Source organism: Oenanthe melanoleuca, chromosome 1 (genome assembly GCF_029582105.1).
Source record: "Oenanthe melanoleuca isolate GR-GAL-2019-014 chromosome 1, OMel1.0, whole genome shotgun sequence".
Lineage (NCBI taxonomy): Eukaryota > Metazoa > Chordata > Aves > Passeriformes > Muscicapidae > Oenanthe > Oenanthe melanoleuca.
The window spans coordinates 47,051,337-47,072,411 of record NC_079333.1 but is presented as its reverse complement, the minus strand read 5'-3'; the positions used below and the strand labels follow the sequence as shown (position 1 = coordinate 47,072,411).

At 36.6% G+C, this 21,075-nt stretch overlaps 1 protein-coding gene across 2 annotated transcripts in view; it reads right to left on the bottom strand.

Annotated features, from left to right (window-relative positions):
- Positions 1 to 20,745, bottom strand: part of FRY (FRY microtubule binding protein) — a 189,255-nt gene extending 168,510 nt beyond the window's left edge. The window contains exon 1 of one of the 2 annotated variants that reach the window (XM_056485463.1): positions 20,577 to 20,745. The gene's annotated coding sequence lies outside the window, so the exon portion shown is untranslated. Of the gene's footprint in view, positions 1 to 1,632; positions 1,726 to 20,576 lie in introns of those variants that run through there. The other variant, XM_056485469.1, reaches the window with a different exon arrangement.
- Positions 20,746 to 21,075: the final 330 nt, after the last annotated feature.

The window sequence follows — 21,075 nt, the reverse complement described above, 5'->3', positions numbered from 1 at the left end:
AGCATGTTGATATTACAGCCAACATGAAACAGTAACTCTACAGAGAAGGAGCAAAACCCCACGAAAGTCACATCAATACCCTCAGGCAGCTCTAAACCAACTAAATAAATAAAAAGCCCACTACGCAACAGGTCCTTGTAAGAGGAGCCACAGGATTGTGTCACACATAATACACATTGCATAACTACAGATATTTTTTCCCTTGAAACAGAACAGTTTCACCACGTCTCTCAGCACAAATGAAGTCTACAAATCCTTAGACATTTAAGATTTGAGGTATATTACTGTGTAATACAATGGGATTCATTCACTTGAACTGGAGTCTTTGCTTTCAAGAAGTCTTAACATCTATAACAACTGATGGTGGCAATTTAAATCTAGGAGACAAGTAAACAGCTTTTAAAACAAACAAACAAACAAACAATAAATCAAAACACAAAAATCCGAGCCATAATAGCAGAAGAAGCCTTCCTCACCTTCCTCCCTACCTTCTCTCTCATTTCCATGTTCAAGTTGCTTTCCAATGAATAATAGAGAACCTCATTTAAATCCCTAAATATAACTTAAAGATGAGGCAGCATTCTCATCACTTGCTTACAAAATGATTTGGAAATCATTCTCCCCACTCCATAAAACGCCAGTGAACCCAAGAAGAAAACAAGTCTGACAACATACAGATATTACATCAGACTTTATGAGAAATCTAGAGCTTTTCTCTGAATCACCAACCCATCCTTCCTAAAGAAAATGTCACTTTAATAGAATTATGCATGAACTAAAATGCTGAATATTAAGTAATGTATATATAAACATGTATGAGACCACAAAAATGCAGAGGGCCAGATCAAAGCAAGATAATATCAGTAATATAATTTCTGTTAATGAAGCAGTGGCCATTCACCCAAATCAATGGGTGGGGACACAATCAGCAATGCACCAATGGCATATCTTAGCATGAGGCTCAATAAAAAACAGTACAGCAGAACTAATGCCAGCTTACAATACAAACAGTAAATAAAAATTGCTACCCCTCCCTCCTCCTGCACTTTCAGTCAACAGAAGGTCTTGGTAACAGTGGATAATTAGTGGGAAACCAAGCCAATGTTTTCAAGTAAGGCATGGAGAAGAAAAAGTTCAGGACAAGTCAGACTTGCCTTCCCTTCCCTTGATACTTGTAAAATGCAGCACCAACACAGGCCAATCTCCCAAATGTCAGAAGGGGTACCATCAGTGAACAGCAATTGTCATATGCAGATCACAAGCATACATTATTGCCACGCAGTACAATTTATTCACAGAGGAGGTAGGATATTCAAATCTTCACCAAATTAAAATACTGAACACAGATCATTATTACTCATTTGAATCAAGACACATACTGTACCCATGACTTTAAGCATCCTTATTAAAAGTAATTAGATTTTGGCAAGTCTTTCCCAATTAACACAGCCAGTCAAAAGTAAAAAGTAAGTCATACATACTGGCTGTCTTAGCTGCACGACTCATGGGAAATTAAATAATTTATTCATGCCACTGTTGAACAACTTGAATTTTTCATATAAAACCCTTTCTTTCTGTCATTATTTTTCTTTATTACAATTTACATGCAAATATGGCGTCAAATCAACTTACTTATTTTAGAAAGTGACTTTGCTAGACTGTATGCTGGTTTGAACTCCAGAAATGCTTTGAGGGAGTACCTCAAGACTTCTAACTGCGACAATATTTTCACTGAAAAAAAAAAAAAAAATAAAAAAGGCAGTGAATTTGTTAAAAAATACTAGCTATTCAGCTGTCAAATCACAGATTAGCAACCTACATTCTTACTTTGAGTAGCTCTGTAAAGTACTGCTAACCAGTGACCTTCATCACATTAACTCACAGCAGCACTACACTGCTTTTACCAAAGTAGTGATCATGTGCTGTCCCACAGAATACACAGGGCTTATTTTGGCTGGGAAGACAACACCTGAGGCACAGGCACACAGCCATGAAAAGGAGGCATGCCTGGTCCTGGGAGAGGCAGAAAATCCCAAGTATTTTTCTCACCTTCCATCCTTCAAAACTGACACATCAGTGAGCAAGCATCATTCAACAATAATATGGACTACCTACATAAACAAGGGATGAAAGAGAAGGAAAAAAGCCTCCAAGATACTAATAAGTACCATAAGTGGATTTTTAATGGTACTTAGTTAAACAATACAAATGGCTTCCAAGTAGAATTTGACCATTACAATTTTTTTAGCACTTTGACCTTTGTGATTTCTGTCTTATTCTATTTTCTATAGAAAATTAACATTCCCAGCCAAAATCTCGCATCTTTTCCATGCAAAAAGAGAAAACTCAAACAACATCAGCAACCTTCTTTCAAAAAGAAATAGGAGTAAAAACCCACCCTTCACTTTCCTAGATTAAAATTAAAAAATACACACTAATTTTGTTCAGGCTACTGTGCTTTTGAGCATACATGTTTAATGATATTTAGCTAATCCATTTTAATTTTATGCTGCTTCAGTTAGTTCAGTTTACTTTTATTAGGTAGCTCTGTCAAGACATGGTCTCCTAAGGTCCCTTCATTGCCCACTCTTTTATACAATTCTTTTTTCTCTCTTTAACAAATGAGGGGTTTATCTCCAGGTTAAGACAAGACACTGTTCATTTTTCATGGTCCTGCCAGAGTGAGGTTCAATCATGGCCATGAGAGTGCTGAATTGAGAACATCTCAGCAGATCTGTACAATCTCCACTAATAAAGGTGATGAACCTCTCTATTGGCAATAAATGGCCCTATAATGTTGACTATGATCCCTTGTGCCTGTATCTTTAAAAAAAAAAAAAAAAAAAAAAGCATAACCATGTGACAGTAAAAATCAAAATTAATATATAAATAGCAGTTGATATTCACCAATTCCTGAAGTATACGGTAGCTCTAAACATTTCAAATTTCAAGAAAAAGAAGAAATTAAGTGCTTTGTAAAAGAAGAGAAAGGTGTCTCTGTGCAGTTTCTGCCTTCCCCTTGCCATAAGGGATGAACACAATAACCCAATGATACCAGTGGATGGTCCTGTCTGGGCATACATGAATGACTAACAACATGATGGCAGGACACACAGACAACTCACTTTCTCAGGTTTCAGCTTTTATTTTTAAAGAATGAGCTTCTAGCTATCACAGTTAAGAAAAAAAAATTGTAAAAGAAGCCCTCTCCCTGAGTTTGCACCAAGACTGCAACAGGAGTCCCAATGGATGGACTGATGCATTTCCTTGCAGCCCGTTGCCTTGGTGTGTCACTATTCACTATTGTATTAATAAAGCTTTGAAAGATAGAATAAAAGAGAAGAAATCAAGTCCATGACTTCAGCCTAAATTACAACGTCCTAAATGCAAGACCAGCTAACACTACTATAAAAAACTTAGCAGAGATACAAAGATTAGAAGAATGTGGAAGAGTCAATATGACAGAGCTTTAAAACACTTATTTTAATAGGTGACTAGGCTGAAACAAGGAAGTAGGAATTATTATGTTCTTAAAATTCTTCATTCATCCAAAAGACTGCAGAGTAAGCCTGTCTATTTATTTATATTTACATTTAATATCTATCTATCTATCTATCTATCTATCTATCTATCTATCTATCTATCTATCTATCTATTCAAGGTTGGACAGGGCCTCGAGCAACCTGATAACAGAGGAACACGTCCTTGCTGACAGCAGGGTGGTTGCACTACATGGATTTTAGAAGCCCCTTCCAACCCAGACCATTCCCTGATTCTGTGATACAGCTCTTTTCCCACTCTAACCTACATTTACTGCATGAAAGACAATGGTCTGGAGGACTTCAAGTGTACTTTGTTAACCTGTTTTCAAGAGCAAATCAAGTAAAGCTTCTCCCATGCATACTGCTGACCTACCAAATGAAAGGCTACACCCATCTTTCCATCATGCTCCATCAGTTGCTTATAGGAATCAATTTGCATTACCTTTGAGTTAAGTGCCCTTGAGTGTACAGTAACACATCTGCAGTGCATTTCATAAGCATAGTGGCAGTGCTCCAGACACACAAACAGCATTAAAGTGCTCATGTCTGACACAGCACAAAGAATGGAGTACTACTGCTAATGTGGTAATTTGGGAGCGTGGAAAAAGAGCAGAAAGAACTGCATTAAAAAAAAAAAAAATCACAGAATAAAGGTGAAATCTGGGTAAGTACAACAGAGTATGGGCTTTGAAGACCATACACAAATCCAAAAACATATTTAATAGGTTCGTTTCCTAACAAAAATGTCAATGTATAGGAAAAAAATTGAAAAGTTACAGGAGAAAAACACAAACACAGAGTAGTTAAGAAGCAGAAAAGGTAAGAGAAACACAAAAAGTGGCAACTGAGATAAAGATAAGATACAAAGTCAGGGAAGATACAGAGGAGGAAGATATCCTCTCCAAAACAACATGATTTGAGAGGCACCAACAGACCACATCACCTTAGGAAGAGCCAGTTCAGGCATTGGGAAGCCCAGGAGCCTTGGGCGTGTCTGAGTCATCTGGCTCAAGATCTGCTAAGGCTTTTTTGCATTTTTTTAAGCTAGGGAAGTAGAATAGGAAGGAGGAAAAAAGCTTTATTTCCTGAAGCGTTGAAATATTTCAACTACCTTAACAAGGATCTAAAGGAGGATCTAAATCCTACACAAACAATGCTGCTGCTGCCCTGTGCTGTTTTGGAACATTGTACTTCCATTTCTTTGCCAGTGTTTCAGCTCTTGAAAAGGTACTCATGTAAGCTTAGCCGTCCCTAATGTAAAATTAACATTTAAATAATTTGATATACTTCACAACTCTTCTAAGATCTGTATGACTGTACTAATTCCCCCAGAAATGTGAAAATCTCGATTTTCATCTAGGAAGGGAGATACTTTAATTTAAAGAAGTTTTGTTTCTATAAAGGATTTCATTTCCTCTGATCACCTCACAGAACACATTTTCAGTTTCAGCAGGGATGAGCTGGTATTGATTTCTCCCCCTAGAACCTTTTAAGTCCTCCTCGTAAAGATGACCTGAATGTTTTCCAACAAATCCTTTGTCCTCGTAGTAATCTGTTGCCTATTTTTAGGCTACATTTAAAATTATTGAAAAGCACAACACAACAAAATATTCCAGACTTGCCATTAGCTTGACTGAAATCCACTCACACCTTGCTCCTACTTTTTAACAACTAGAGAGTTAAACTAAATTATTAACTCCTGAAATTGTAGGCTTCAGTTCAAACCAGGAATTTCAAGCATGCATTTGATTATTTAGTGATGCTAATTTCTGGCTACACACACGAAAAAATCTGCTAGACTGAAGAACTCCCCAAACCACTCTCCTCCAGAGAAGCAATGAGATACAGCATTAGAGCAGCAAGAGAGATTCTTACACTGCTACTGTTTACTGTACTGTTTGTAAGTGGGATTAGGCAAAATGCAATTTAAAGCTCTGGAGAAGCAACTGGCTTTCAAAAAAAAAAAAAAAAAAGAAAACAAAAAACAATCCTCAAGCAAACGAAATCAAAAGCATGAAGTCTCTTTTTGGTTCCATCATTTTAACTCTAATGACTGACATAATTTAACATAAATGGCACTTGATTAAATCTATCCATGAAATCTGTCTTACATTTTAAAACAGAGTAAGTTCTGACTGTAATCCACTGCTGAATTGTCCTGTTGCCAAAAAGGTTAAAAGATACTGCACTAACATACTATTGAAATAGCATTTCCTACCTGAAAATATGGAAGGTCTTTTCTTAGTGCGCCTTGGGTGTATAGGGTCTACATTCCTAATATTTTTCTGCAACTTTCCTTTAAAATCACTTTCTAGCAGGGTGTCTGGCGGCAGGCTTCTCCGTCTCGCTGACTTGTAGCGAGCCTGATGGGGATTAGGTTTACTCTTAGTCCTGGAGTACAAGCTGCTGTCATCAAGTGCCATGGTGGAGCCCCCAGAGCCGAAGCCAGCCCAGCACAAAGCCAGCCCAGCACCCAGGGGTGTCGGGACCAGAGCCGGCAATCTCGGATGTGCTCATGCCCAACTCACCCGCTGGGGAAGCTGAGCAGGTTGAGAGGCGTGTGCTGGGACAGGTGTAGAGTTACTGCACTGCCCCTCCTTGCACCAGCGGAACAGCACAGGGAGGAGGCAGGCTGAAGTAACTCCTTTGGAAGTTTGGAGGTGATTAGGAAGTTCAGCAAATAGGATGGTTTATATCATACCCACAGCATTTCTCACATCAGTTCATTAATAGTTCATTAACTTGGCAAGTTCAACAGGTGCTGCTTAACCTTACAAAAAAAAACCAGTGTGAGAGAAAAACAAACAAACCAAAACCCAAAAACCTCAAACCACCAACAAACAAAAATAACACCCACAAAACAAACAATAACAAAACAACAACCAAACAACCAACCAAACTCCAGATGCCAGCCTAGGAAGCTGTCTGGGAAAAGGCACCACCCAAATACATAAGAACAATATGTTTGGGTTTTTAGTCCTGTTGTTTCACAAATTTACATTTTGAAGATTGATAAACAGTCCAAATCACAAAGGGTTTTATGGCCACCACTATCAGTTTGGGGTTTCTTTCCTCAAGGAGCAATAATGCTATTTCATACTGAAGAAATCAAACATCTGATAGTGTAACTAATTTCTCTCTCTATGTAACTGCTGACTAATAAAAGTAAGATATTTAAATACATGTATGACAAAGATGGTCTGTAAATATTCCATTTAAATAAAACCCCAGGTACTTTTCTTGTTTTGTTCCAGCTATCCCAATTAAATCCTTTGAGCTCCCCCAAGGATGTGATCCTCCTTTCTCAAATGTTTAAATAGAAGAAAAAATGAAACATTTTCTATGAAGCAGCTAATTTTCTCATTGAATTCTACCATAAATGAGGCAAAATGAATTTGTAAATTAAACGAACAAATCTTCTGACTACATGCATTTTGCTGTTAAAAAAGCAGCACTTAATGTGGCAAAGTGAAGAAGCAGAGTGGTAATTCAAAGGGAGAGCAAATAATGTTTCAACTGTGGATACCTAAGGAAAAGTAATTTTAACACCTGAAGATGGAATTTGATTTCTTTAATTTTTAAAAAACAATTAAACAATAAACGCTTTAATTACTTTCCTAAAAGTAGGGTACACTGTAAGATTGGTACAATGATCACAAGGTTGGCTATCCCAAATATAGTTTTTGTGTGAAGTTCATCACAACCTTTTGTAATTTTATGGCTGAAAAAAGTAAATGGTTCATCTACATGCCTTTGGAATGGAAGAGGGGAAATTTTATATGTGTGTGTTTGTATGTATATATATATACATACATACATATATATATATATATATATATATAAATGACATGTGTAGCTTTTAAAGTATTTTATTGTGATAGAAATGCAGAAGGACACAAATAGTCTGCTAGATTCTGTCTTGTTCCTCTGGGAATTATATTGCATTGGCCTGAAAGTTGAAATTATGAATGGAAGAATCCAATCTTAAATAGATTGGACTCAGAAATCATACCCTGCATTCAGAACAAACTGATCATTTAAACCAAATGAACATTAAATGTAGACAGAAAATGGACTGTTTCTGATCTTGCTGAGTATTCTAGGGATCAATAAGCTCTTTTACATGTGGAAATAATCTTTTGAAAATTCCACTGGATTCCAAAAAAGGTTAGGTGGTGAGAAATAGACTATAACCAAAGGGAATTGTGTGTCTAAATTGCTCAGTTACATTTTAAAAATTTCTCTACACTCTGGTCTTTATAATTCAAGACCAAAATATTTAATGTCCTTCAAACCTGTATCATCTCTGGATCTCATCCTGGTTTTCCCAGTTAATTAAAAAACCCATAAAAATAGGTCCAAGAAGTTTTCCTTGCTTCCCCTTCTCTTCCAACTGCATTTGTTTTTTCAGCTTTGGTTGAACCAGCAAAAAAACATTTAGTCCATTCCTAATAGCCCAACTAAACCAAAGTAAATTCATCAAATGCTTTTCAAAACAACAGAAAATGCTTAAATCTGAACAAATAAATATATTTGAACCAGGCGTGAGGACTGAGAAAAAATGCAGGAATTAACTTTTGAGGAGCTATAAGCTGAAATTTGAAGGAAGATTTAAATAAAATTTCCACATCCTCAGTAAGTAATCTAAGCTCCAGGCTACAGGATATTATGAAAACAGCTCTGAACTTTTCCTGCTTAAAAAACTCTAACACATATAAATAATTAAATATTCATTAGAAGAGTGACTTGAAATGAGTGTCCCATATTCTCACCGAGTGATACAATTGCTGCACCATACAATCTTACTTTCTGCAGCCCAATGAATATTCATGCCAAGTGGAACATTTCCCATAGGAGAAGTTGCTGCTGGGACACTCAAATTTGTGTAGTGGTCATGCTCTTTCAGATGGGGAAAATCTGCCAGGGACACAAACCCCTGATCCAGCCAGAGTACCATGGAATATAAGAATAGGTTAATCCTGAGGGGCTTTCAAATTTCCTTTTATTGCATCTGCTCTACAACACATTCTTGAAAATGCATTCAGAACTGAAAATCAAAAAAGGCAAATACTTGTGTTGAAAACTGAAAATCCTGGGTAGGTAAAGCAAAGGAATATGCAGTGGTAAAACCGAAACTGAGAATTCTAGTGGTGTCTGAAAGTTGTTGAGAATGAGATGCCTAAGTGTCATTTTAGTGTTATTTTAGTATATTTATATTTATATTTATATTTATATTTATATTTATATTTATATTTATATTTATATTTATATTTATATTTATATTTATATTTATATTTATATTTATATTTATATTTATATTTATATTTATATTTATTTAGTATTTCTATTTTTAGTATTTATTATTCATCCTGTCAAAGATTTACACAAGATCCTTCAGAAGAGATTACTACAAGAAAGTAACCACTGTGTTACATTCAGAACTGAATAATGAAAGTGCTCAAATTCTGAAAAACAAAGACCAGGAATCATAATTTGGCTACATTTTCAGGCTGGGAATGGTTTATAAGGCTTCAGATTTCTCTGGTAGGTTTGGTGTAGTTCAGTACTTATGATTTTACCTTATTTTTACCTTATGATTCTAAAAGGTCAGTGTAATAACCATTTGGTTTGTCCATTACAGTCAAAAGCTGAGTCAGAACATCTTACCCCATGCCTCCAGCAAATTACCCAGTTGTAGTGTCTGCAGTTTCTATCACTCATTATTTTGACTGAAGTTAGGTAAGTAACTGAAGGTAACTGATGTTTGATTTCTTTTTGGATGGTACCCTTTACTGCAGAAATACAGACTGCAAGTTACAAAATCAGCCTGGTCCAAAAAACAATTTAAAAAATTCTCACAGGAGAAATTATCATTAGCTTTTAAAAAATAATACAGCATCAAACCCTGTTATGTTTTAAGTATTTGTAGTCATGCTGCCACAAAGGATAAAAAAGGCAAGCATCCAGGACAGGGATATTTGAATTGTTTCATTTAGTGACTGTGTCAGGTTAGAAAATGTTAAGTTACCCTTTAAAATATTTGTAAAAATCAGGTTATAAAGGCAACACTCAGGCTACTTGATTAATTTGAGTGCATTTTACAGGTGCCAGATATTTAAAGAAATGAAGTTGTTACCAATGAAGTTGAATATTCCTGGGTACCTACTTGCTGAGGAGACTTAAAAAGTACACACCAATTTAGCAAACCAATCTTGTTCTTTTATTCCCCATAACCACTTATTACCCAGGTCTAACACCCTGTACATAGCAGAACAGTCACAGACCTCAAAAGTTGTCTGTGCCATCAAGTCTCTAACTCCTTTTGCTTTGCATTTCAAATAGAAAAGCTAAACAACAAAGAGAGAGAAAACAGGGTATCAAAAATAAGGAATGAGAAAAATATACAGCAGTTCAAATCCTCGAACTGTTGCTCAAAAACGTATTTGTTTAATTTTCTGGAATATCTTGGTTGTCTTAATTCATAGGAAGTGAACATCTGACATTCCCTGCTTCAATTAACCTATTTCTTCCAGTTTAATGCTGTTAGAAGCAGAGTCTGGACTAGGACAGCTTTAGCATCCAAAAAATCTCTCTTCAGTCAAGCATCATTTCTCAGAAGTGAGTATAAGAGGAAAAGGTCAGCAAATAATCAGTCATGGTCACAGTCTTAAAGAAAGCAAAGAGATCACTTCAGGTTCACATTAATTTCTACCCTGTAGCAAACACTGGGTCATAGAATTGTGCAAATAGGACTTAGTTACCAGGCTACACCTGACCTTTGAGGAGCTAAATAAGAGTATTAGATGTTCATCATATCATGCACTATATTTATGGTTTTAACTTGTGGTAGATAACATTGAATTACACTCACAGAAAAAATAAGTAGGCTTTCAGCCAAGATGATTCTTCAAATTATCAAATGCTAACAGATAAAACATGAAGAAAAGAACAGAGCTTTTCAGAGTTGCTTTCTCTGCTGGAATGTTGGTTTTAAAAGATGAATATTGGGAAGAGATTTGAGCAAGTATTTCAAATGCATTGTCCTTCAGCTGAAAGAAGATAAGCACCTTTAATTTGAAGTCATATTCTGGCCTGCTAACAACAAACAAAATTTATAGCTAAAGCTGTAATCTGATTCTAAGATATTATTAGTCCTTTACTGTTTGATCTATAATGTGCACATCCCCTATTAAAACAGAAAGCTGATTAAAATCACAGCATTTCATAGGCAGAACAAGTCATATGCAAATGTCCATTTGTAATAATTTCACTTCACGCTGATGTTCCCATTACACAATGGCTGTTGCAGCCTTATTTTCATGAGGACTTGAAAGTCAATCCTTCTCCAGCAGAGAAGCAGTGCAAACCCAGGAAATCCAGGCATTTTCTGGCAAGCTAGGTAGTATTAGTCCTGAATAAATATGGCAGATGGTTTTCCTCTTGCCTTCTATGTTGAAAATGAATCCTGTGAGCAAACTATGCATATGAAGGTTACGGATTTCAGAGACAATTTTCTATTTAAAACGACTTCTGAGTGTTCAGTATTCTACATAAAATAAATTTTGTTAGCACATATGTGTGAGATTATAACAGCATTTCAGCTTCTGTAAAAAAAAAAAAAGTGTTACAGATATAGTGCAAAAAAATCACCATGTATGGAACTTCAAAGTACTTCTTAGAGAGGATCACCATTTCAAGTGCAAGAACAATCAATATGGAAATGAAGGCACTCCACCTAAGGCCAGAGCTCTAGAAACACCAGAACACATCCCAAACAACTCTAAATGTCTGACTGATGCACAACCCCAACCTGACTTTCACCTTTTGCTACAGGAGTCAGCAGTATACAAGAATCTCTGTGACACTGCTACAGCATCACAAAGCAACATGTGGAAATGATCTTTAAAACCTCCAGTTACAGAAACAAAAATACCACAGCTGGACATTTGTCCATTTAATTGTACAATATTAAACTTTTCTTATAAGTACTTATTTTGCATTTGAACAGTATTAATGAGAACCTCTTATTGCACCTGACACTGCAATACATTAGGATATGTCAGATATAATATAGGCATTTTTTGTGCACCAGCTTACTCCCTCTCTCTGAAGGCCTCTCTTCTCCCCTTTTCCTTCTCCTATCTGCCCATTTCCTGGGCAAAATGAGAATGGCTGAGGAAAAGTTTCTCTACTCTAGTTCATAAATGTGGATTTAGAAGCAGACTGGAGTTTCTCTTACAGTGTCAAAGAAAAAGTAAGGAAAGAAACAGCTACTGAATAGTAGGTGTAAACTTCCCCCCACACATACACCCATCATACTTAAGAGAGAAAAAATGACAACCAGTCCACATGTGAGAAGGGTGGGGAAATGGAAAGGATGTGAGGAAACTCAGGGTCTCCAAACCACAGGAAGCAGTGGCCAACAGCAACTAACACAGCATTGCCACACAAAGCAAGCTTTATGGTAAGGGAAAAATTCCAACTGCTTAAAGACTGAAAAAGAGAGAAAAACCCACAAAACGTGAAAAGAAGAATAAGAGATGCTGTACAGATTTACCTGAAGCCAGATATATTTTCAGGTACTCTTTCATCCTCCTTTTTCACTAGAGATGTTAGAGAACCTAACTAGTTAAAGAGCATTTTAAACAATGACATTAAAACACCCAATTTTATTGATTATTTTCCTCTGACTTCTTGAAGAATCAGCTGCATGACAAAATAGCTCCCAAATCATGCCTGACACATTGTTCCTAGACAGGACTGGAAAAATATCATATTCTATTACCCTGCCATAAATATAACACAATTTATAGAGCCTGTATGACAATGCTAGATTTAAGGCAGTGTGCCTGTGCATTATATATAAATATATAGATATTTAACATGTCTAGTTTCTTACATATGTACACTGATTATTCAATTCAATTTCTCCATTAACATTCATATTAAGACCCAGTGGACACAGTTACAATTAATACAAACAGAAAAAGAGCAAACTAGAAAAACATTTTAGAATTTGGATGGGATTATTTGTGACTCTGTACAGGCCTGAGATAACTACAATTTAGACTAATTTGACAATTAATTTGCAAGAATAACAGTGATTGCATTCAAAACAGTGTTAGCAGAAGTGAGTAGTTGTGTCCTCTTCACAAGCCCCCTAAATACAGTTAAAATGATAAGAGAGATCATGTGCTGAACAGATGCTCCCTTAGGGGTTGTGCTGCTCAAAGTGCTGCAGTGGCCCAAGGCTTTCCAAATAAACACCAAATACACACATGTACACATCACTCTTGCAACACAGTAGAAAAGGAGAGTTACTTTTCTGGATGTCAGCTGTGCAACTGGTGAATTTTAAACTAAGACAACACAACCCTATTTTGAGTAGTAACAGGAATGAGAACAACCGAGAAAAAACACAGCATTAGTGTAAAATGAAACTCTGCAATAACCTAGTTCAAGTCAGACTGAAGCAAGTATGGATTTTGAGACAACTGTTTGCCCACTGACTGTGAACATTTAATCCATGCTAGTATCAGTGCTGTCAAGAAAAGGAAACACCCTTCACTCCTTAGTGTCTTCCACTGCTATCTTTATACAGAGCTCCAGAAACAGGGAATTTATTTCACCCAAAGTTAATTAAAAGCTTAGCTAGAGAGAAAAAAAGCTTGCCAAGAGAGATAAACCCTGAAATGCTCCCAAAACTTAGTGAGACTCCCACTGAACCTTTCCAGTAATTGATTCCACTGTCCAGGGAGGTGCATGAAACACCAACATCTTCATACTTCTGCCAAGTTCAGCTCCAGGCTTTATAACCCTGAAGTGAAGATGGACAACCAAATATTGAGGAGCAATACATTTTTCAGCTGGACTGTTGGCTAATTAATTAAGGGCTTTTAGACTCAGGATGACAATCCTGAAATTATTCCAGATTCAAAGATAATCAAACATACAGCTTGGATAAAGAAGAACTTCCTGACATTTCAGATCAGTTTCAAGAGGAATTTGAAGAACTAATGTCTGTGACAGCACAGAACTCCATGATCTGCCTTATCTCTAGGAAGTCAAGTTGTTACCAGTCTCTAGAACAGGCAAACAGATTCTTGAAACCTCCTGCAATTATGCAAAGATCCAATAAAAGTCGTAATACTGCAGAAACAAATTCTTTTCAGGGAGACATATGTCAGTAAAGTAAGCCCTTCAATCAGCTTGTGTTAGGAGTCACTATCCTTTCCTTTCTGTAGTTAAGCACTACTGTCATGCTAGCACTATAAATTTAGCTAAGTGACTCTGCATTGAGAACATATCACAGGTATGAGAGTGAAAAAGTACCAGAGCAAGGGTCAGACCTACCCATGGCACTTTGCACTGCTAGTACAGTGTAATTTCTGTCTTTCTTAGAGAGAATTATTGTTATGGAGAGAATTATTTGGGGGCTAGCTTTGCAAGTCTTGGCTCCAAACAGCAAGTATTAGGAAAACAGCTCTTTCAGCACAGTGTGCAAATGTAACAAATAATTTTGGGGAGGGTAAAAAATAATAAGAGGTCATAGGGGACCTAAATGAGCTGAGATTCCCTTGGTTCTTACACAGATTGGAAGCACATGGAGAAATGGGTGAAGCTCAGACCACACTTCAGCAGAAATGAGATTTCCAGACATGTTTCTCTAGTCTAACAAGCAGGACACATCTTGCATGGGGAAGAACAGAGCACAGGAACACAAAACCCAAGAGATGAATGGAAATGAGGGTCTGACCAACTGCACACAGAAGGCTGCAGAGTTTTTTTCCTGCTAGCTAAGGACAGGCTTTTTGGAAAGTACTGGGGACTCATATGAATTAAATCACAAAGCCTAATTTCAGCCTATTCTCCCATACCTGTTTTACAGCTCATGGATAGAGCCATCAATCTAGGGCTGGGAATAACTTTTGCCTCACCACTAACTATACTGAATAGTGGCAAGGGTAAAATTAGCTTTTGGATTATCCCTCCTTCTTTGGCAGAAGATATGACAACTCATCTATTTCAATATTAATATTTCCTTCTTGTGAGAAAAATTGGGTTTGTATGAAGCTAGTTCAGCTTCAACATTGAGTTGCCCTTATTTATAAGGCTGAGAAATTTCTTGCTTGGAGATGGCTTTTTAAAATACAAGAATTTGTGAATGATGATCAAGTCATTATGCAAAATTCTGTTCTATAAATCTATACAACCGAACTCTTGCAGCCTCTCAATATAAAACTTTTTTCTATTTTTTTCCTCTCCAGACCTTAAAAAGTTCCACAGGCTTATTTTTTTAACTCTCTCCCCTACTACTCTTTGTTAAGTGGAAATATTAAGGCACTGGATACAATATTTTGGTACCACCATACTGTAGCATCACACTGACAGCCCAGCTGAAGAAGCTTCTTAAATTGCCCCTTGGCTTTCCTTCAAATTACTAACCTGGACAGTTTTCTATTTGCAACTATCTATGCCTGTTACCTTCCATGTAACAGCATAGTTACATATGTAATTTGCTTTGTTCTACCATGAGCACATAACCAGGCAATTCACATATGACTATCAGGCTGCAATATTGATTTAACTTGATTATTAACTAATATCTCACCAATTTTATACACCCTGCAAAATAACAGAACTGCTGAGGATACCAAGTGAAAATTTTACATTATCCAAATGCTTAAAAAACATACTAAAAAGCTTTTAAACTGTAGAATTCTTAACTCTCGTGTAGAGCTAATTCATCTCAATTATCAACTATAAGTGAAGATTTGAGAGAGGTTTTTAAAAGTACTGTATATAGTCTTTAAGGTATACAATGTAAATTTAAAGAAGAGAAGTAGCAACTCAAATGTCTTAGAAAAATACAACATATCCACAGCTAGCTTAAGGAGGCCACAATATTTTTCCAGAGAAGTTAAGATGCCTGTCAGTCACAGAAAGATTCAGATCTACCATTCATGATATTCTGAGGCCTCATTTACACTGTCTTGCCTTTCCCTGAAGAACATCAGGACACTGTGGTGTATCCAAAGAAAGGAGACTGCATTTCCCACACCTAGCTGCACACATTCAAAGATTAAGCTCCCAAAGTCTAAACCCCATCTGTAGTTAACAGAGAGACAGAATTCATCTCCTCTACCCGAGGAGAAGGGAAATTGTATTCTCCCCTCAACTGCAGCCTTTTACTGAGACTTTCAGATGCTTTCCCTTTGAATTCTCACACAGATTAAATGAGAGGACCCCACACCAGGACCTTCTGCACTACAGTAATTGTGAGTGAAGTACAATACACTAAAAACAATTTTCTTCCACCAGCAGAGCTACTCTGCTGGGGAAAGCTCAGAGGTGAGCACACAGTTGCCAAAACTGATAAATTTTTTCTGTCCTAAGCAGTGGATGGAGCAGGGCTTCATCTCTCATTACTTATTTTCTCCTAATTTGTTCATACAATTCCAAAGCTTTATGTATCGTTATTTTAATTGGGAATGGCAAACTAATGGGCTGAACTTTCTCTGATGGTCAGAGTGCTGAATAAAGAGGTGCATGGAGTGAAAGTAAATGATTCAAAGGGGTTTTATCTCCCAGTGTCTAAGAAAATGCTGAAGAAACAGTAAAAAAATATAATAATGAAATTCTTACAGCATTTTTCACTGAAATTTTGGATGATTCAATTTAGGTATCAAATTGATTTGAAGTTGGGAACTGAAAACTTATCTATATTTTAATGTAACTCTAAATAATGGCACCACTAGATTGAAAATATCTTCCTGCCAAATCCTCTTAAGGAAGGTGTCTAGCAGCAGATTTCTGCTGCAAGTGGTTTGAAATTGTACCAAAATTGGCAATCTTGATTTGCTATTGTACATCAACCCCCACATTAGCCAATGTGTGTGTGTGCATATCTGTGTTAAAGTATGTACAAAAATACACCGAAAAATAAATCCAAGTCTGCAGCCTAAGCTAGAATTTTTTCAGCTTGCTTGCTGGAAACACAGAAAGTAGGTCAGCACATATTCCAAAATAGCACATCAGCACTGAAAGAAAAAGTAGTATATCTGCACCTTTGGACTTTTTAGCTCATCTCTCTGTAGGGGAAATGGAGGATGAAAGCCTTTTTCTAATTCTACTATATGCATGAGAAAAAATTGCTTATACTTAAAAAAGCTCTCAAATAAGCCACCTACATGGGTAAAATGTTGTCTGTTTTAATCAAAGCAAAACAACATTGAGTGAAACCATTTAAGCTTTATCTAAATATAACCAAGGGAAAAGCCAGGATGTTTAAAATGTGTTTAAAATGTTGTACTGGATACGTATCACATCCTGTTCCTTGCACATCTTGTTCCTTGTATCACAAACCTATTTGGTAAAATATTTACTTTGGAAATAACAGCATACTGTCTGTGATTTTGTTGTTCATCTTGTGGGGATTTTTTTGGTTTGCTTTTTTTTTTTTTTATTATTTGCTGTTGCAGTAAGAATTGCTGCCTATTTTGTGATATCTTTCATGCTAGACACACTCTTCAAGAAAAATATTTTCTTTTATTTATTCCCCTCCCCACCCACCCCCATTTCTAAGAAACCAAACAGCTAAAGCAAAAACCAAATTAGTTAAGCACTCACACATCTTATAGCTACAAAGACTCTTAAGAGTTCTTCTGGAATTAATATTAACAAACTCCTTTCCAGAACTATTACAGTTCCTTAACATGAAAGGAAAACCAAAATCCTCTCTTAGGCAATATTAAATAATGTTTATCAGCTCTAAAATATCATCTGATTCAAGTCAGTATCAATACTGTTGGCTTCAACATGATGCATGATGCTGATCTCCTTCCCAGAACAGGTTTCAAGCTAGAACACTGATATATTTAATTAGGAAAAAATTATATTGCCTCCCTCAAATTCCAAGTGTCAGTCTTCATTTGGATCTCTGCACTAGATTAAAATGAATGCTTGCTAGGTACTCAGCATTGGTAGCATGACCTTTTAAGTTCAGTGATTTCTATGCAACCAGCAGGAATTCCTAAAAATAACAAAACAAGTCTATTTTTAGCTCTTCATTCTCTGGGGCTTTTTTTTTTTCTTGCTTTATTTTTTTTAAATTACTGGTATATTAGTGTTCCATCTCAATTCTTGGATACTCGGCTCTCATTTATTTTCCTGTATCAGTCAAACCTGTTTAAGTATGTAATTCTCCAGTTTGTGAAGTACTACAATATACAACTATGTATAGATGTACATTGTTTAGGCAGTTAGAGAATTGGATCTTTCACAGAGCCAGACTTTCCAAGAAGGAAAATCAAAATGGAGAAACAACTTCCTGAACCTCCAGCTGCTGGGATCTGCACTTTTCTTTGACACTCAGTAAACCAACGCTTGCTATCACACTTAAGTAAAAATTAGGAACTTCCTAGGTAACACAAGCTTCACAATTAACTGAGTGAAGAAATGATGAAGTTTTTCAAACCCTGATAAATGAAGTCAAAGTATTAAAAAATTAAAATGGTTGAACTTTGATGTCCTATGAGGTCTCCACCTTGCAAAATTATAAAACTCTAGCCTAGTAAACAAAGTGCACAATTAAACACGATTAATTGCATTCCTAGATTACTGCCAGATAGCTTGTCACATGCATTGCTGGGTCTAAATACACAGTTTTCATCTGTTACTTCTAAAAGCCAAAGGCACAGAACTAATTGACTTAAATCTACAGCTGGACAAATATACTATTAAAATATCATCAGATGAAATAAAACAAATAGCATAAATTTACAGTGAAGCATTAAAATAAATAAAGGAAAATAAGGCAGTTGCATTTATGAATAGCAACAGATATGATCTCCCCTCTCTCTAGCACTCTCTTGTCAAGGCCAGCACTGTCATCCTCCAAAACCTGAGAGATCTGTGAGAAGATAATAGGTCACACATTCATCAGACTTCAGTACTGCTAATTTTTCTGACATGCAACCAGTGTGATTAAAAAAACCCCACTGCTTTAGTTAAATGGAACCAAACCAAACCTACAGTTCCCTGGGAGTTTTTCTAAACTGTAGAAGAAATTTCACAATAGCTCATTATGCCATTTGGTCTCATCTCCCTTTAGGAAATAAAAGCCCACAAATACGTTTGCATATTCACACAGTTCCATCTCTGAGTTTAAGGACGTGTCCAAGGCACTTGCTAATATGCCAAATTTGTATTCATTGGAGGGGGAAGCCTGCTGCCATGAGATACCATTTTCACTCAGAAGCTTAACTGCTGAGAGAGTGTATCTTCTCAAACTGCTCCATGAAGGAGAAACACTAGTATAACCAGTTCTTTGAAGGCACAGTAAAACAGGTAAACTAACCCCAAAGTGGTCAGATCTAGTATTTCCTATTACAGTTGCAAGGTAGTCTAGGAAGCAGCTCCTGCATTTCCCAGCTCACCAGCCTGTTATTCCAGCAGTTGTACTTTTCCAGACCAGAGTGGTCAGGCTCTCCTTCCCTCCTGGCTCACGTGGTGCAATGGTTCGTGCTCAGTCTCCCGTCTGGGGATCGTGCTCTGGACTCCTGGGGCTGCACTGCTCTGCAAGAACAAGGGTGTAAGGTCACCCTTACACCCTCCAGTGACTGTCATGGGAATTTCCTCTTGTTCCAACCATGCACCAGGTTGAAACTGGACATGCTGCTGTGAAGATGTGTCCTAGAGCCCCACCTCAAGCCAAAGTGAACTCACAGACCTGACCAAGTGCAGCTCTTTTGATGTCAGCTGTAAGATACACATCTCTGGTGTACACAACAGCTTATCTCTAGGCAATGAAAATCACCATCTTCACAGGCATCATAAGGGTCCAGAATACATAGCACACATCTGCAGATCTCTGTGCTCTACAGCATAAATGTATCCTTTTACTTGTTTTGCTTGCACTGCCTTGGATAAAAACCACACTACATAAAAATAAAATAAGCACTGAATAATAAATGGCTTTATAATTGTCCCAATGTACTTAAAACCACTACCCAAAAATCTAGGAGAGCTGAAACAGAAATATCTGTATTTAAGCAATCAACAAAGAAAATAACATAATAATTGGACTGAAAAGGCTGTGACCCTGTCAAGAGTCTTTATAGTACTGCTCTTCAAATGCAGAAGAAAATATTTCACTCCCCTTTGGAGTAGAATTGGGAGCACTATGGAAGCCAGCACTCCAGGAGAAATTCTGCTAACAATATAATCTAATGTGGCTTATAGCTGATTACACAGCAAAATTAATTGTCTCCAATAAATCTTATTTTTATGACAGCCTAACAGTAGTTTAAAACCAATACTACCTTCTTTCTAGTAGTAAAATATAGGCTTTGTTTTGTTCAAGAGGACACTGAGGCACTCACGTTGCTGTATATTTTTCCCTTGGCTCCTTGATACATAAATGCATGGCAGCAATTGCAGCTATTTCATATCCTTTAATTAGTACACTTGCAGTATGCTTGCTCATCTGTTTTCCAGCAATGTATCAGCATTTACAAAACCAAATACAGCCAACTCTTTGCTATAAGGAATTTCAGCTCCAGGAAGGCTTTAACTAAACCTTGCCCTGTATCAGATTAGTTAAACGCCACAGGTTTCTTCAGTTCCTGGTAATGGCTTGGCAGCTTTCAACAACATTAAGACAAAGAATCCACAAACATCCGTAGTAAAGTATGCACAGTCTCATGTCACATGTGATGGTCTTAATATAGCTTTGCAATTCATGTTTAAAGTCAGGCCATAAGAACATAAAACTTGTCATTCCCAGATATTTAAATTCATGCTCACAATTTTTTCGGTAAGAATCACATAGACGAGAGCTTCCAAATTCCAATCTGCACGTTTTATATTCTTCACACCCATGCAAAATACTTTTAACTACTTACTAAAAATTTTAGAATAGTTGCCAAATCTATTCAATAAAGAAATGCATTAATACCTAGAATTTATTATCAATCTTACCAGAAAAATCTCATGTAAATCCATAATGACTGGATAATTAATGCAAAGTCTTACCTTTCCCTGAAGCAACAGTTTCCAGCAGTGATCTCTCTCAATGCTTTAATTCTGCAACGTACTATTCATAAATGGTTTCCTAGTTCAGGCAGAGACGGGTTAACTGCAAGCAGTCTGGATGCTATCTTGCTTGCTTCCTGGAGATCACTGTTTTGCTTTGTGAGCCATCACAACTACCTAGGAAAAATAACAGCCAACCCTCAGTCACCTGGACAATGTGATATATTGCTGCTCCCAGATTAAACAAAAGGTTTAAAAGAAATCCATGTCTTAAAATGCGATGTTAAAATTCGTACTTATCTGCCAAACATTTCATAACAGATGCTGTTAAAAGAATTATTGCATGCTTTCCTACCAGGAGTTCATGTTCTTGGATAGAGACATAAAACAAGTGAGAAAAAATTATATACAAATGTCATATTTTTTAAAAATTACAACTTGGCTTTACACTGACAATATGAACTATGAACTAGACTTTAAACTAGACTTTTTTTGGGTA